Genomic DNA, 11,553 nt, shown 5'->3' on the forward strand with positions numbered 1-11,553 from the left:
GGGGTAAAGTGTATATAAGTGATGCGTATTCTTGGAGTTGCGAGTTCAAACCCGGATTAAGCTATATATATATATATATATATATATATATATATATATATATATATATATATATATATATATATATATATATATATATATATATATACATATATATATATATATATATACAACATGTTTGGTTTTGGTTGTTTGTTTTTGTATAAAGCCTCACACACTATCTATATTAAGCGAGTTTGTTTTAAACATGACATACATATTAATTCATTTTACCAGGCCTTATTCCACACAACTCCGTGAATTTCCCGTGGAGCCAGCCATTCAAACAAAAACAAACGAAACAAAACAAAAAACATTATTGCCAACAGCATTTGGTGTTCCCAGGCGGTCACCCATCCAAGTACTAACCAAACCCAACGTTGCTTAACTTCGCTGATCGGACGAGAAGCGGTGTTCTCAACGTGGTATGGCCGTTGGCATGAGACTGCCTACACATTGTGGCTAATAACCAACTCTTTAAGTCATCACGGCAGGATACGGACCTGCTTGTGGTGTCTTAATGGTAATTGTATCCTAACATATTTTTGTCTCCTTGGCATGGATATTTAACATCGTTAGTCAGTCTTGGGTTTATGTTCTTTCGCCATTTACAGACATTTTACATCTATCTACTTCCTCAGCCTGCCCTGCCAATTTCTAATGAATTTGTGGATTTTCTTTTGTAATACATACATGTGTGTGCTCATCTGCTCTTCAGTTTTTATGATATTTGTCTCATCTGTCCTGCTTTATGATACTTTTACAAAGAACATGAACAAATGCTTCTATTTTAGAGAAGATATGGGATCCAGGTTTCGGAGCCGTAAAACCAACCGTCGTGATTGGTGGACGAGTTGCCAGGTTGCAGCTTCTGTACCGTGCCGGCATATAAATAGGTTCGGCTCAAGCGGCGGCAGCATCATTCCCCCGTGACTGTCTGAGCGTCTCTCATCACCTTGGTTGGTTCATCATCATGGTAGAAGCAAAGCCTACCAAGAAGGCTGCGGCTGCTGCTGTGGTGGCCACCACCAGGAAACCTCGCGTCCAGGTTGCTCACCCGAAAACTAGTCAAATGGTTTTAGCCGCGGTCGCAGCACTCAAAGACCGTAAGGGCTCGTCTCTACAAGCAATCAAGAAGTACGTTGTTGCCAACAACAAAGTCGAGGCTGCCAAGATCGCCATTTACATCCGAAGATTTCTCAAGAAAGCAGTGGCTGACGGCATTCTTGTTCAGACCAAGGGAAGTGGAGCTAGTGGATCATTCAAGATGGCCGTAGCAGAGAAGAGGGCCGTTCTAACTCCCAAGAAAGCCACCACAACCAAGAAACCATCTACAGCAGCAAAGAAGGCCGTGGTAACTCCCAAGAAAGCCGCCACAAGCAACAAACCACCTACAGCCTTGAAAAAGAAGCAGCAGCAGCTTGTTGTTGGGAACAAAAAGCCCAAAATAAAGAGAGCTTCAAAATCTCCCAAACCACCCAAGGCAAAGAAAGCTGTCAAGAAAACAACAAAGGCAAAATAAACGACGACATACAAGCAGCATGTATACACATGACAATAAACATCCAGGCCTCCCCCCTCAGTGGAGGGGCCTCATATGATTCCAAAAAGAGTTTAGTTTTGTAGACAAATAAATCATTACTTTTGGGGTAGATTTACTCTGTATATTATATATATATATATATATATATATATATATATATATATATATATATATATATATATATATATATATATATATATATATATATATGTGTGTGTATATCACGAAAATAAACACGTGATTAAGAATGTGACAATGTCAGACCACGGAGAAAAATGAAACAGGAAATTTCCTTAAGTACTTTCGTATATTAAATACATCTTCAGAAGGACCTTCTGAAGATGTATTTAATATACGAAAGTACTTAAGGAAATTTCCTGTTTCATTTTTCCTCCGTGGTCTGACATTGTCATATATATATATATATATATATATATATATATATATATATATATATATATATATATATATATGGTACCAAAGTTTTGGGTGAGGTGATTGACATTTACACAAGATAAAACACGAACCAATGGGAATAAAAACATAAGAATGGAAGTAACTGCAGAAGGCCTATTGGCCCATAACACAAGCACTTCCTCTTGATGCTTCTATATTGGTTCGGAGTCTTGAAGCTATAATATATAATATATATATATATATATATATATATATATATATATATATATATATATATATATATATATATATATATATATATATATATATATATATATATATATATATATATATATATATATATATATATATATGTATATGCACACAAAACTAAATAGTCTTGTTAGACAAATTGCCCCTATTAGAGGCAAGTTGACTAACAAGCCGAATGACTGCAATTGTTTTGAATTTGAGTTAAATCTAACATAGAAATGTAATCAAACCTAACCTAACCTAACCTATGCTAACCCAAGCTAAGCTAACCTAACCTAACCTAAGCTAACCCAAGCTAAGCTAACCTAACCTAACCTAAGCTAAGCTAAGCTAAGCTAACCTAACCTAACCTAACCCAGCAATTCATGATCTTAATATAATACTGTTAATTGGATAAACCAATTTGGAAAGAAATGTTCGAAAATAACAAAATTAACTGTGCTTGTTAGGAAAATTGGGCCTTGCATACTTGTCCCAATAGTGTGGTTCTCGCTTTTAGGTACGACATAAACGTATACCTAAGTTGAGAGAGAAAAAGATTCGCACTCAAACATGCATATCGATTGCCAGTCCTGAATTCTGGGTAGATATTCGTGTCCTCCCTTTTCATTTACCATCATTTGGATACTATCAAAACAGCTCTGAGAAGGATAAAATGAATAAAACGGGTAGCTCACTCATGTAAAAAGGAAGAGTTGGGAAAGATCTCTCTCTCTCTCTCTCTCTCACCCCCCCCCCACCACCAATGATCCTGCTCTGCTAGTATATAATGTAACAAACCTTCCCCCCCCCCTCCCTCCCCAATCAGAGTCCCCTTAAGCATGCGAGGATAAAAAATAGATTTCATAAGACCCAATGTGCTAGCTGATATCAAAACAATTTATGTTATCGTCTATTAAGCCCTTCAGTAAAAAAGTATAGGGACCTAATTAGGTCCCGTTTTGAGGTGGTGGTGGGTGGAATCGATGGATTAGCCAAGCTCTTATCCGCCGAATCCGTAGAGGGTACGACCCTGGCGCATCAGAGCGTACACCACGTCCATGGCAGTGACGGTCTTCCTCTTGGTGTGTTCCGTGTAGGTTACAGCATCACGGATGACGTTCTCGATGAACACCTTCAGGACGCCACGGGTCTCTTCGTAGATGAGACCCGAAATACGCTTCACGCCGCCACGACGAGCTAAGCGACGAATAGCGGGCTTGGTGATGCCCTGGATGTTGTCACGTAGCATCTTACGATGACGCTTGGCGCCACCCTTTCCGAGTCCCTTGCCTCCCTTGCCGCGTCCAGTCATGGTGTTGAAGTTGTGTGAATAATAAAATTTTGGAATGAATTGAATGAATTAAATATAGGTCAAGATACCCTAATGGGTGAGCGTGGAAGTGGGGATAGGGGAAGAATTAGTGGGGGTGAGAGGAAGGGTTTTCAGTATGAGGTAAAGTGCCAGGGCTAGACCCAGCTGCATGGCATTGAAATCGTTATGACCAGACTAGGCAGTGAAGGCAAGGAATCAGATCTCTGTGACAACATTTCGTCTTTTCTGAGCACCCACGGAGACAGCAGCCCTCAGCTGGGTGTGCCCTGGAGGCTCACACCAGATGTGGTCTTAGATCTGTTAATCAGCATCGTGCCCCACCCAAGGCACCAGAAAACGGGAGCTAGTTGGTCCCCCCCTAAAGAGGGGGGAGAAGAGTTAGGAGGCTATAGTTGGAAGTTTGGTGATTTGAGTAATGATATTATAGGAGAGGGGTTATGTAAAGGACGGCGCAGGAGGTGGATCGTCGATCAGGTTAAAGAGGTTGTGCGTATGCCTGGGTCTGCTTAGGACGTTTCTGAGGAACGTGTCGTAGTTGTCATGATAGGTGAGAATTCTGTCAATCTGTTTCTTCCCCATAGTATCCCAGGTTATGTTCAGAGGTGGGATGTTCGCCCACTCATGCAGGGCCTCACTGGTGGTGAAGTCCTGCCAATGGGTACCGAACACCCATCTCAGAGCCCTGTTCTGGGTACGCTGGAGTTTCTTCCTATTTGTTGGTGCTGCAAGTGTGAGTGGGATCGGTGCATATGTTAGGAGTGGGAGAATAAGTGTTTTGTATAAATAGAGCTTGGTGGCTTGGGAGGCATGTTTGAGTGGGTAGAGTTTTGATAGAGCGTTTGAGGCTATAGCTTTCTTGGGTGTTATGTGTGTGTGAAAGCGAAGGTTAAAGTCTAGTGTGAGTCCAAGTACTGTGGTTTTGTTGACTCTTGGGATCTGGGTTGCATCTGGTGATTGAGATTAGAGTTTTACTGGGTCAGGGTTGCGTCGTTTGTTGTAGAAAAAGTATGTAATTTTAGACTTGTTGCGGTTTGTTTTTATTCGCCAGTCGTGTTCCCAGAGGGTGACTTTGTCTATTTCTTGTTGTGCTTTCCGTGTGAGGGCGTTAATAGTATAGTCTGTGATCAGTTGGGTTACGTCGTCAGCGTAGCAAAGGGTCATTGATGTCCAGTATATTGGGTCAGGGATGTCGTTTATATAGAGTATGTATAAGGTTGGTGAAAGAACTGAGCCCTGGGGGACCCCGGCATTTAGGTTGAAATAACCTGACAGCTTGCTGAGGAACTTGATTTGCATCTTTCTATTTGTTAGAAAGCTGCAGAGTAGCCTATGCATGTTGTCAGATAGTTGAAATAGAGTGCAGAGTTTGTAACGTAGGCCGTCGTGCCATACAGTGTCAAAAGCTTTTTCGACGTCCTTTGTAATGAGGGCCGTCTTGGCCCTCTGGTGTTTATTTATAGAGAGGTAGTTTGTTATTATGTTCAGTGCGTCTTGTGTTGAGCGGTGTTGTCTGAAGCCAAATTGTTTGTCTGTCAATATGTTTTTGTGTTCTAGGTGATTCCTGAGTTTATGATTAATGAGTTTTTCGTATACTTTCCCTAATGTCTCTAGTAGGCTGATCGGTCTGTAGTTCTTGGGGTCTGTCGGGGATTTTTGGGGTTTTGGAATGAGGATTGCTGTGACTTCTTTGAATGGGCTTGGGAAATATCCTGATGCTAGTGAGGCGTTGTAGACGTCTGTAAGTGCAAAGATTAGGGGGTCTGGAAGTTGCTTGAGGAGAGCTTGGCCAATGCCAGAGGCTCCTGGGGCTTTACGTCTGGTGTTCTTGAGCATGAGTTTAACTTCTTCAGGTAGTATTGATTCTGTGAGGTCACTTTCTAAGTCGTCTAGTGTCGTGAGGTCAATGGTAGGGTAGTGTGTGATGGCATGAGGGTTGTGTCGTATCCATGTTTCTACTCTGTTTATGTTTTGTATTGCTGTTGGCTGTGGGGGGTGGGGATTGAAGATGTCCTGCCAGTGTTGTTTGAATATGCCTACTACTTCTGAGGGATCGGTGTAGTTTTGATTGTTGTGAGTGATGTATGTAAAGGCAGAAGAGGAGGAGTTTCCCCTGATCCTCTTTATGAAGTTCCAAAATTGTTGTGGAGTTGTTTTTCTTTGTATTTCAGCTTTATGTATGAGTTTCTCCCAGTGGTTAGCATGGTCTTGGTCAAGGCTGTTGAGTATGTGGTTTTTGAGTATAGTGAGGTCTGTGTTTACTTGATTGTATCTGTGAAGGTTGTGGGTGAATCTGTTGTGATAGCAGGAGAGTCGCCTTTTTGTTCTGATCGAAGGAAAAAAGGAGTATCTGGTTTTGTGGGTAGTTTTTGGAATGGTAGCATCAGCTGCTTGTATGATGTTATTCTGGATGGTGAGGATTTGGGAATCTATGTCTGTGTGTGGTTTGTCTTGGAAGTTGTAGGGCTGTGTGCTGGCAGTTAGGTGTTGTTTGAAGGCTTCCCAGTCTGCATTGTGATAGTCATATTGTGGGGTGGCTGGGATGAGTATGGGGTTGCTGGAGAGTGTGAGTGATATGCGTATGTGATCTGAGCCAGTGAGGGGTCCGGGTGTGATGTAGTGTTGGAGGTGGGTGCCTGCTCTGTTGGTGAGGATTAGATCTGGTCTCCCAGTTCCATTGTGTGCATAGGTTGTTTGGAAGTCAGGGCCAAGGAAGGTGAGGTGTTTGTTTTGGTGGAGTTGGTGTAGTTGTTGACCGTGCATGTTGTGTTGGCGATAGTTGAATGTTTGGTGTTTTGCATTTAGGTCTGCTAGGAGGAAGACTGGTATGTGTGTGTGGTTGAAGAGAGTGTTTAGGTCCTGGAGGGGGAGACCTAAGTTTGGACGAATGTATGTGGTACCAATGATCATCTGCCCGTGTTGAGTGTGAATGCGGACTGCTAGGAAGTGTTTGTGCTGCCATTTGGTAGTGAGGAGGTCATGTTTATAGGTGTTCTTTATCAGAATAGCAACCCCTTCATGTGCTTGTTACGGACCCGAGCCCAACGTCCGAGCCTGGAGCAGTGACGACCACGCCATCTGTGGGTCAGCTCCCGAAACCCCCTCCAAATGGACGACGACACCTGGTGAGGACGAGGTGTACTGGCCACGAGGGCCAGTTTCCAGTCCTGTTCAGCTCACAACACAGCCACTGCTGACCTCTGGTGAGGTGGTGCTCAGACAACAACGCCATCTATGGAGTGGATAGGTAGGCGTTTGGGTCTGAGCCTGTAAGTGAGGTGCTTTTGTGTGTCCCTGTTACTGATGACGTGTCTGATTGCAGAGTCGACCTGGGACTGCTGTAATGGAAGTTGAGTCAGTCTACCCAAGGCAGCCGTCTCGTCACCAAGTGTTTGCTGCAGCAGCTGTGAGTCACCCCCCCGGATGAACACTGTGGTGTTACCCTGCCTGTGAAGCGGCAGTTGAAGGATTGTCATACCCGGGACTGACTGGTGGAGACGCTGAACCACTGGGGTGTTGTGGAAAGGAGAGTGATCTGTGGTATCACACGAGGCTCCTGACTAGGGCGCGACCCTAGTATCGCTCGTGGAGTGGCCTAACCAGCGTCGCTGATTTGGAACCTGCCAACTATCTGCTGGACTAGTGATTGACGGCCTCCACGACGGTGCCCCCGGTGGAACTGTGTTTTGGCTGGCCTGTGGCCGGGGTAGACTCAAGATTCTCGAAGGATTCATCGTGAGGCCACGAGAGCACCAAGAGCTTGGCACGGTGAACGTCCAGGGTCTTCAGAGGAAGACTACATCTTGTATTATAGTGTTTATACCCCCCCCTTCCCCCGTGTAATCGTTTATCTTATTTATTGGTGATGGTGATAATTATATTATATTAAGTTTTTGACTTTTTCCCTTCCCCCTTTAATTTACTTGCGTTACGGATCACATCCCTTGAAAGTCACTACTAGCTTGGGGCCGGATACCCTATCTTTATCAACATCTAAGAAAGAACCCGGTTGCGACCCGAGAGGGCCGTAACAGTGCTTCATCAGGAGATTGGTAGGTTGTGAAGCCAAAATGTCTAATTTTGTGAGAGTTCGTCACGAATGTGCTGTTCAGTAGCAGCACATCCGGTCTTTCATTCTCCACAAAGTTAGCTATTAGGTGTCTGATGTTGTAGTAGGCTCTAACGTTAAATTGTGTGATTTTCATTGTTTACTGACTTGATGGGGGAGTGTTTGTGGCGTTTGAACCGGAGAGGTTCTCCTGTGTGGATTGATTCGTTGTGTAGATAGATTTGGTAATTACAGATTTGGGTAGGAGATATGTTTGACATCCGTTTTGCATGGTTTCTGATATGAATTTAGGAAGTTTTGGTGTAGGGGTGAGGGAGTGGTCTGGGGAGGTGTTAGGTCTCTTGGCTGAGAAAGACACGTTTTGGGGCTGATTTTGTGGGATTTTGGGCTTTGTACCTGTGTGGTATTGGGTTAGGGGCGTGAGGTGAGTTGACGTGTTGGGCGTGTGGGCTAAGGTGAGGGAGAATACATGTTTCTTGGTATCTGATGTCCTTCTTAGTGCTGGGTCGGTTTTCTTGTGTATTGGGGTTGTTCGTCTTGCATGCAGAAATTTTTTGTTTTGTTTTGGTGAGTTTGTTCTTTTCACTTGGAGAGTTGTTTTGTGTTTTGGTGAGCTTAACCTTTTTGACTGAAGTGGGGTAGCTGTCATGGGGAGCGTGGTCTGTGAGAAGCAGTTATAGGCCTGGGTGTCAGGGGAGGGTGTAGATGGCTCTGGGTTTGGTGCTTGGGGGGTGATGGGGGGAAGGGGTGGTGTTGGGTTTGTTGTCTGGGAGGTGGTGAGGGGTGGGGGCGAGAGTAGGGGTGGTACTGGGTGTGATGCCTGGGGGGTGATGGAGGGTGGGGAAGAGAGTGGGGGTGGTGCTGGTTTTTTTGTCTGGGAGGTGATGAGAGGTGGGGGTTGTACTAGGGTTGATGCCTGGGGTGTGGTGATAAGGGGTGGGGGCGAGAGTGGGGGTGGTACTGGGTTTGATGCCTGGAGTGTGATAGGGGGTGGGGGTGATACTGGGTTTGATGTCTGGGGAGTAATAAGGGGTGGTGGTGGTGGTGTAAGTGCTTGTGGGGTGATGGGGGGAGGTGTTAGGGGTTGTACTGGTTGTGACGCCAAACTGGGAGTAATGACTATGGGAGGGAGGTTGTTTGCTAGTAGGATTTGTTGAATGTTGGAAATTGCCTTCCTCGTGTCTCCTTGTGCTGATACCTGTGCCATTAGGATAGCTGCCACTATTCTCGGGGTGTCGTCTGTTGGTGGGTGAGGGGGGGGAGGGGGGGCCTGAGTATGGTTGTTTGTGAGATAATGTCCGCTGGTGGTGTGGTTTTGGAGAGGTGGGAAACCTGGGGGGGTGGGGAGCAGGGCACCTCTACCTTGAGGGTTGATGGGTATTGTTTGAGCATTTTGGGGAAGTGTGTTGGGGCGGTGAAGCTGGTTAGTGATGTTTTGGGGATAGAGCTGGCGTGCTGTCTGGGCCTGATATTGGGGTAGTGTGTTTGGGGTCTTATTCTTCATTGCCTTGATGAGTTGCACCCTGATTTTGCAATTGTGGTGAATGGCAGGATGGTTTTCACCACAGTTTATACAGCATCGTGAACCTTCTGTGCAGTCTTTCCAGAAATGTCCTTTGTTGGCGCATAAGGAGCAGGCTTGTTCCTTTTCCGTGCATTGCCTGGTGGTATGGTTGAATCCATAGCACTTGAAGCATTGTGTAATGGATTGGTATGTGCTCATCTTGAGGTTGTAATGTGGGATGGAAATGTGGTCTGCTTTGAAGCCATGTGTGAGGAGGGATTCAGCTTCAGTGGGGGAGGAGCATCGGATTCTGAGGATCTTTGTGTTTGGTGGGTGGAAGAGATCTTCTATGATGATGTTGTTGGCTTTTCCGATGTCGGCAGTACGTTGTTTGTCTAAAGTTGTTATCGTGGAGAGGAGGGTGGTGTCTACGTTGAAGGCAACAGCAGTGCAATTATGTTTCTGTTCCAGTGTCAGTGCAGGGGTGAGTCCTAGTGTCTGTAGTCCTGTTCGGGCTTTGGGGGTGAGGCAAGCATAGAGGTCAGATTCAGAGGGTAGAAAGAGCTTTATTCCTTTGTCAATGCGGGTGATGGAGGTGTAAGGAGTCTGGGTGATCATGTAGATTTTCTGTCCTATTCCGTCAGGGTCAGGGTCAGGGGGAGGATCAAGAGCGTAGAGGAGGCGAAGGCAGTGCATTTTAGGTGAGGTAGTGGTCTGGTGGAGGAGGTGTTGGTGGTGGGTTGACTCAGCTGGGTGGCTGTGATCTCCGTGGTGCTGTGGATCTTAGGCTCGTGAGCTGTGGGTTGGAGCTCGGTTGTCAGAGGCGTAATTCCAGGTTCCTAGCAGGCTAATTGAACCCGGTTCGGCACAAATACGAAGTATTCGTGAGTCCTGAAGGTATTACTCTAGGGCAACCCCCACTGCTAGTTGACTCGCACTATCACGAGGTTCTAGCAGTGGATCGGCATAGCAAACAAGCCAGGCAGGGAGACACAGGGCGCAAGCACGTGCTGTGGCCCCACCTGGGAGGAAAGGACGAATACCCCACTGCACTTTCACCGCACAGGGGGTAGGTCCCGGCCTGAAGAGGAAGAAATGTTTAGCAGAGGAGAGAAAGAGTGCTATACACGGCAATACACATTACGTAAGTTAGGCCATCCAGCTGTCCCTGGTTTTATTCAGGGTGGCAGTACGGGTTGACCCACTAGGGTAATGTATCTTTGCACGCTATCTCACTGATAAAGCTGTAATCTAAACCGTGAACACGTCGAGAGGAAGAGCCGTCGTTGCCTGAAAAGAAGTGTGTGCTAGTTTGCCTGGGTGTTGCCTTGGATGGAAGATGGCTGTGGCCCCAGATAGGGTTACCACGATAAGAATGTGGCCCCAGGTAGGGTTACCACGAGAGTATGCTCGTCTGGGCCGACCAAGCGGCCCTGACCTTGCAAGTTCGCAACAGGTGCTACTAGCGCTCTGCATCTCTGGCTGTTGTTGAATCCATGCTGTTGGATCACTGTGGTGGTTGTGAAGTCAGATGCCTCAAAACGGTGGTCCCATGTAGCTGCAATAATGCAGAGGCAGGTGGTTGCAGGTGCGGGGGCGCTCAAACAGCGTATCGCCTAGATCTCACTGTGAGCGCAACGTGCTACTGCTTCCGATGCCTATGAACATTTCCACACGTACCCCGGGACGACCCTCGGGTCGTTCCCCACACAGAGGCTTCAAGAGTGACACCTTCAGTCACGTCTTAAGTACGACCCCAGTCTGCACTTATGGAGGTTCCGCCTCTCAGGCTGTCCTCAGTAGATACCAATATCACCGGGGTACCCCAAATTGAACCCCAGATGACGATGTCCCTCTACCATCAGGACCCCAGCGGTCCCCAGGATGTCCTGTCAACGACCCCACTGGTTGCGAAGAACAACGACCCCAGTTTGGTCTATTACCATCGGTCCATCAACAATTTAACACAAGTTGCCTGTCATCATCGCACGGCAACCTTCAGTGGACCCCAAGTTGACTACAGTGGACTCTGGTTGTCTGTCATCCTCTGGACGACCCAAGTGAACCCCATGTTGCCAGTTACCAACTCCAGGCGACCCCCATTGGACCCCAGTGGACCCTCAGTGGATCCCCAGGTTGTCCTGTTGACGACCTGGGACCCCAGTGGACCCCCAGGTTGTCCTGTCGACGACCCCACTGGATGAACGAGAATGAAGGAAGAAGAAAGAAGAGAGGAGGAAGAAGAAAGAAGAGAGGAGGAAGAAGAAAGAAGAGAGGAGGAAGAAGAAAGAAGAGAGGAGGAAGAAGAAAGGAGAGAGAAGGAAGAAGAAACAAGAAGCAGACCTCTGCAAGTGGTCTGGGCCACCGTGTCCGATCAGCCTGTGACACTTGACACCCGGCCCCGTAGTGATGGTCAT

The 11,553-nt window shown here is 46.2% G+C and overlaps 1 non-coding gene across 1 annotated transcript; it reads right to left on the reverse strand.

Moving 5' to 3' along the window:
* Nucleotides 1-359: 359 nt before the first annotated feature.
* On the reverse strand, nt 360-478 carry LOC138367924 (5S ribosomal RNA). The gene has a single exon (XR_011229482.1). It is a non-coding gene; the product is annotated as a 5S ribosomal RNA (ribosomal RNA).
* Nucleotides 479-11,553: the final 11,075 nt, after the last annotated feature.

This window comes from Procambarus clarkii, chromosome 23 (genome assembly GCF_040958095.1).
Source record: "Procambarus clarkii isolate CNS0578487 chromosome 23, FALCON_Pclarkii_2.0, whole genome shotgun sequence".
In the NCBI taxonomy this organism is placed as follows: Eukaryota; Metazoa; Arthropoda; class Malacostraca; order Decapoda; family Cambaridae; genus Procambarus; species Procambarus clarkii.